At 35.9% G+C, this 6524-nt stretch overlaps 2 long non-coding RNA genes across 4 annotated transcripts; both read left to right on the top strand.

Annotated features, from left to right (window-relative positions):
* The first annotated feature begins 307 nt into the window (after nt 1-307).
* On the top strand, nt 308-1808 carry LOC122834394. Of its 3 annotated transcripts, XR_006371197.1 has the most exons (4): nt 308-369; nt 825-987; nt 1175-1373; nt 1749-1785. It is a non-coding gene; the product is annotated as an uncharacterized LOC122834394 (long non-coding RNA). The 3 variants fall into 3 exon arrangements; XR_006371190.1 differs by lacking the exon at nt 1175-1373 and having other exon boundaries at nt 1749-1808; XR_006371189.1 differs by lacking the exon at nt 1749-1785 and having other exon boundaries at nt 1175-1657.
* Nucleotides 1809-4031: 2223 nt separating this feature from the next.
* LOC122834388 lies at nt 4032-5437 on the top strand. The gene is made up of 2 exons (XR_006371188.1): nt 4032-4061; nt 5004-5437. It is a non-coding gene; the product is annotated as an uncharacterized LOC122834388 (long non-coding RNA).
* Nucleotides 5438-6524: the final 1087 nt, after the last annotated feature.

Genomic DNA, 6524 nt, shown 5'->3' with positions numbered 1-6524 from the left:
GAGGGCTTGTATACAATAACTTTTAGATGTGTCTGTGATGCCACATGGCTGGATCAAATGAGGTGGTCATCAGCAGGTCATCAACTTGACTGCACTTAGATTAGCTAATTCAGTCATATAATTCAGGTGTTTTGGACCAGAGGAACATCTAAAAGTTGCAGTACACTGCCCCTCGATGCCTGGAGTTTGACACTCCTGATGTACAGCATCATGTTGTTACTCAACAACAAATTACTCTGATCTTTGCAGGAGATGTCAGCAACAAGGTCTCAGAGAGCAAAAAGAAATCCCAAACATGATGCCAGCTATTATTCTCCTTGGGTGAAGATAAAGAGGGATTTGATGTAAAATACATCAATTCATTTAAAGGTGAGTTGTGACTTTTTTACGTACAGGATTCCAGAGTTTATTAAAGGATTGTTTTTGTTTACTTTTGTCTTGCTTTTTGACTTTAAAACTAATTTTAATCTGCACATTAGCATAGATCATATATATATATATATATATATATATATATATATATATATATATATATATATATATATATATATATGTGTATATATATATATATGTATATGTGTATATATATATATATATGTATATGTATAAAGGAGGACTGTGTTTTGAAATTCCAAGTATAAAAGAATGAGTGACATTTAGAAGCACCACTCAGCTGACAAACAAATGTTCAAGTAACACAGAAAGACCTCAAATTAGATCAATTAACTGATTTTGAAAAAATTTTAATAATCTCATTTGCTACTATTTGAAAGATATGCATTGTTTAAAGTTTATTCAACCTTACTCATTATGTTTACCTGCAGGTCGGGGTGTGTTCAGCTGCCAGTGCTTTCAAAAAGGAGATTTCCTTATTGAGTGCAGAGGGGAAGTCATAAGTAGGAAGGAACAAGAAAACCGATTGAAAATTTACCATGATGCACTCCAGGCTTTTATGTTTGATTTCAAGTTCAATGGACAACAGCTTTGGTATGTGACTGTTTTAATGTTGTTTTTTATTTTATATTTAATCAAAGTGATGTAAACATTTTCAGCTTCATCAGTAAAAGTAGTTTTAGTTGGAGGAGGAATATTCTTCTGACATGCAAACACCAAATATGCAAAATCATTTCCCTTGCATGGTATAATTATTCTTATAGCATACTTAATATTTTAGTGTTGATGCTGCCAGAGAACATGGATCATTGGGGAGGCTGGTAAATGATGAAGAGATGAACACAAACAACAAAATGAAAGTTACAAGGGTGGATGGAAGACGTCATCTCTGTTTGTTTGCACTCAAAGATATTGGTCCAGGGGAAGAAATGACTTATAATTGTAGTGATTCTGACTGGCTATGGAGAAGAAGGGTACTAGTAAGTGTGAAAATACTATCACAAGTCATTCTACTAGCATTGAAAATATTTTTGAAGGAAATGTCAAGTTGTAGTACAGAGTTTCATTATAGTTGAAAACAAGAAGTGATTAGCAGAGTGCCTAAAAACCAGATTTTGGTGAAAGACTTAACCAGACCACTATTTCAACTTTTTCAGTGCTATCCAAAATGCTAGAAACTGTCATATGTAAATTAATATATTTTGACCTTATATTAATGAACATTTTATAGCAGGAGACATATTTTGCAGTGTCAATACATAAAATGTCTGTTTAACAATCAGCTGGACAGGTTCATTAAATAGGTGGATTTTATTTTTCTATGGACTCATTCAGTATACATCTCTTCATTTCAGATTTCCAAAGATGAATTGTGTCAGGCTGGTGATGTGGAAACATGCGGATCCTGTTCAACCAACCCTCCAGAGGTAATTTTGGTGTCCAACGACCAACATATTATCTAAAACTAAGTCATTGAAATGATATTAAGTACTGTTCAAACACACAGGTATTGTCTAGAACTTGATATGTAAAGCTGCATTAAAAGGGAGGACAGAGGTTTGAAATTACAAGTACAAAAGAATGAAAGTTACATGTAGAACGCCCATACACAGAGGTCCTGTGTAATACTCATCATGTAAGGTGCCAGAATAAGGAGGACATAGATTTGAAAGAATGAAAGTGACATGTAGAAATGCCTATACACAGGTCCTGTGTAATACTCAAAATGTAAGGTCCCTGAATAAGGAGGACTGTTTACTACATTGGGAACAAACTCACATTCAATGAGTGTTCTTTACATTTCAGATTTCCAAAGATGAATTGTGTCAGGCTGGTGATGTGGAAACATGCAGATCCTGTTCAACCAACCCTCCAGAGGTAATTTTGGTGTCCAACAACCAACATATTTTCTAAAACTAAGTCATTGAAATGTTATTAAGTACTGTTCAAACACACAGGTATTGTCTAGAACTTGATATGTAAAGCTGCATTAAAAGGGAGGACAGAGGTTTGAAATTACAAGTACAAAAGAATGAAAGTTACATGTAAAAACGCCCATACACAAAGGTCCTGTGTAATACTCATCATGTAAGGTGCCAGAATAAGGAGGACATAGCTTTAAAATTACAAATACAGATGAATGAAAGTGACATGTAGAAACGCCTATATACACAGGTCCTGTGTAATACTCAAAATGTAAGGTCCCTGAATAAGGAGGACTGTTTTCTACATTGGGAACAAACTCACATTCAATGAGTGTTCTTTACATTTCAGATTTCCAAAGATGAATTGTGTCAGGCTGGTGATGTGGAAACATGCGGATCCTGTTCAACCAACCCTCCAGAGGTAATTTTGGTGTCCAACAACCAACATATTTTCTAAAACTAAGTCATTGAAATGTTATTAAGTACTGTTCAAACACACAGGTATTGTCTAGAACTTGATATGTAAAGCTGCATTAAAAGGGAGGACAGAGGTTTGAAATTACAAGTACAAAAGAATGAAAGTTACATGTAAAAACGCCCATACACAAAGGTCCTGTGTAATACTCATCATGTAAGGTGCCAGAATAAGGAGGACATAGTTTTGAAAGAATGAAAGTGACATGTAGAAACGCCAATACACGCAGGTCCTGTGTAATACTCAAAATGTAAGGTCCCTGAATAAGGAGGACTGTTTTCTACATTGGGAACAAACTTGGATTCAATGAGTGTTCTTTACATTTCAGATTTCCAAAGATGAATTGTGTCAGGCTGGTGATGTGGAAACATGCAGATCCTGTTCAACCAACCCTCCAGAGGTAATTTTGGTGTCCAACAACCAACATATTTTCTAAAACTAAGTCATTGAAATGTTATTAAGTACTGTTCAAACACACAGGTATTGTCTAGAACTTGATATGTAAAGCTGCATTAAAAGGGAGGACAGAGGTTTGAAATTACAAGTACAAAAGAATGAAAGTTACATGTAAAACGCCCATACACAAAGGTCCTGTGTAATACTCATCATGTAAGGTGCCAGAATAAGGAGGACATAGTTTTGAAAGAATGAAAGTGACATGTAGAAACGCCTATACACGCAGGTCCTGTGTAATACTCAAAATGTAAGGTCCCTGAATAAGGAGGACTGTTTTCTACATTGGGAACAAACTCGCATTCAATGAGTGTTCTTTACATTTCAGATTTCCAAAAAGGAACCGTATCAGGCTGGTGACGTGGATGCATGGGGATCCTTTTAACCAACCCTCCTGAGGTACTATTGGTCTCCATAGACCAACTTATTTTCTAAATGAAGTCATTAAAATGGTATTAACTACTGTTCAAACAAACAGGTCTTGTGTAATATTCATCATGTAAGATGCAGGTATATAGAGGACTGAGTTTTGAAGTTACAAAAAATTGAAAGTTACATGTAGAAGTGCACAGACACACAGGTCTTGTGTAATATTCAACATGTAATGTGCAGGAATATGGAGAACTGTTTTCTACATTGGGAAGAGACTCACCTTAAGCAAGTGTTCTTTACTTTTCAGTTGATTAACCCCATATTTTTTATATGTTCTTTTCAGCACAAAGTAAACACAGATGGTAAGGGGAAAGAGCTCAACAGAAAACTAAAACAGAAGGACATAGAGCCCTGCAGAAAAAGGAACACAAATAAAAATTCTGGTAAATCACCACACCTACACAAGTCTTGAAACACCAAGCTAGTTAAGCTCAAAAGCACAACTGAAGCATGGTCAAAAGTAATGATCTACACCACTGAAAGGCAATAGGGTGACCATGTTCTTCTTTATGCATGATATTTTGAGCAGACATTATCCAATATGTCATCTGGCTTAAATTACCACACACATACCATTTAACTGTGCCTTGTATTAAAATGATAAACTTTCACACAGCCAATGTTCAGATGCTAGAAAATCTAATTTGGTGATCAGTAATGGGACTGTTTATACTACTTTCTCTATCCCAATCTTAATCTGAAATACATTCACATATTTATATTTTTTTCAAAATATCAAAGCACCACAAAACTAATAAGCAAAGTAATCAGAGTATATCTTTAAATTTGGTTAATTTTAAGATATTAACCAAATTTAACATCTTAAATTTGATTAATCTCTGGTTTTAGGAAACCAGAGATCTCAATAAATGGCCCTTTGCTGATGCTGCACCTGTACAGAACCTGTATTTTGGTGGAGTCAGTGAGATGGTTCAGAGTGGGATCTCCTTCACTGGAAAAAAGACTAGGCACCAGCATTAGAAGGAGGAACAAGTCTTTTGGCTTTGGATGGTTCTTCACCAGCTGCTGAGGCCTGTTTGTCAAACAAATGCAATTTTAAATTATGGAAAAAAAAATAAAAATTTCTAGAATTCCCTCAAATAATTAATCATACATACCAAGCAACCATACCAAGTGTTAACCTGTTTGGCATTTGCAGAAATTAATTTTCATCGATGCAACCTACATGCTCATTTCTGTAGCTTCTCCCACTAATGTATGTTCTTTATGAATGCTTATTTGAAAACAGGCATTACATAATTTATAACCAAGAAAAATTAACAATTGGAGTTGGTTTTCACTAATGAATTATTTCTTTTTTCTAGCATCTATGGAAAGTGCTAGGAGAGCAAAAAAGCATCCATGATCTCCCTGGAGATTGCTGCGGTCATGAGGCACTTTGGCGAACACATCAAGAAAGGACAACTGGCCACTATAATAGAATGCCAGCATTATCTTTTTGATTTAACAATAGACCCGTAATTCATTTAACTTTGCCATTCACAGATTTTCCTTTATGTTCACAAACAGAATTGTTGCTCTAGTTCTTAGTGAAGGTGCTGTAAATAAAGTCCACTTTCTGTGTAGCCATATTCCATATTTCCATGTTTGGACTTAATACATATATATTTCATGTTTGTGTATGCTGTGGTCCTGATAAATAAAATTGGCCCTGACAATTACTGTTGGTATCATGGGCGGAGCCAAGCACCTCATTATCGTCTGTCCTTCTAATACAGCATTGCATCAGGTTCTTGTATTTTGAGTTCTGATGTGTGTATTGAAGTTTTCAAGTGAGATCTATGTTGTGTAGCTCAAACAAGATTTTTGACAACTTACTAGGTCTTTCTAGCACAAGTGGAAAGGGGTGACTGTTTAGTGTTGCAAAAAACTGGTTTGAAAAAATTGTCCCTCTAAACCACCAAAACCCGTATGTGTGTGTGTGTGTGTGTGTGTGTGTGTGTGTGTGTGTGTGTGTGTGTGTGTGTGTGTGTGTGTTCTTGTGTAAGTTGTGGCAGGGATGCTGAAATACTGGCTGTCTGCTTGTTTGTATTTTCCCCAAGCTTGTTGGCTCATAATTGAACAATTATTTCTTTTTCTCCATTTGTGAAAGAAGGTACAGGAACAGTGAACAGATGTTCATAATTAGCAGAAAGAAGCACGGATTCCCTCTTTCCTCCCCCCAAGTAGAGTGGCTAAGTAGCATCCTATCTAGAGATCTGACTCAATTAGCGGCTGAGTAAAAAACGTGTGAAGATGTGCCAGGTTGGACGGGAGGCAACGAGCCTCTGACTGCAAATGGCAGCTTTAAAAAAAAAAATCTCTCTCTTTCTATATATATATATACACACACACACATATATATATATATGCTTAAAAACAAATTTCTCTGAAAATGTATGCTACTGCTGCTGTTGGTTTACGGTGCTTTCATTCTTCTACCATGGGGTTATCTATCAACATGTTTCCAACAAAATGTAATGATTTATCACGTAAGTTATGAACTAAATGTAAGAAATTTTGGTTTCACACTAATAAGAGCTCAGCGTTTCTTTTGCTGTCTCTTTAAATTTCATATTTCATAAAAAAAATATTTACTTCTGCTCATCCACAGATCCGGCGTTTTGTTATTTTCTGTAAGCATAAAATGAGCCTCGACTTTACTGTCAAGTAGCCACAGGTTCTAAATTGGGTTCTGACCAGAACTTTGACTAGGCCATTCTGATGCACGAATATGCTTTGATGTAAACTTGCAGCTCTGGCTGTGTGCTTGGGGTCACTGTCCTGCTGAAAGATGAATCACCGCCCCAGGCTCAGCTTTTACTTCCTCCATCAGGGTTTCCTCC

The sequence above is a fragment of the Gambusia affinis genome, linkage group LG01, assembly GCF_019740435.1.
Source record: "Gambusia affinis linkage group LG01, SWU_Gaff_1.0, whole genome shotgun sequence".
Classification (NCBI taxonomy): domain Eukaryota; kingdom Metazoa; phylum Chordata; class Actinopteri; order Cyprinodontiformes; family Poeciliidae; genus Gambusia; species Gambusia affinis.
Note: the sequence above shows the minus strand (reverse complement) of the source record. Positions and strands in the feature narration are given on the sequence as shown.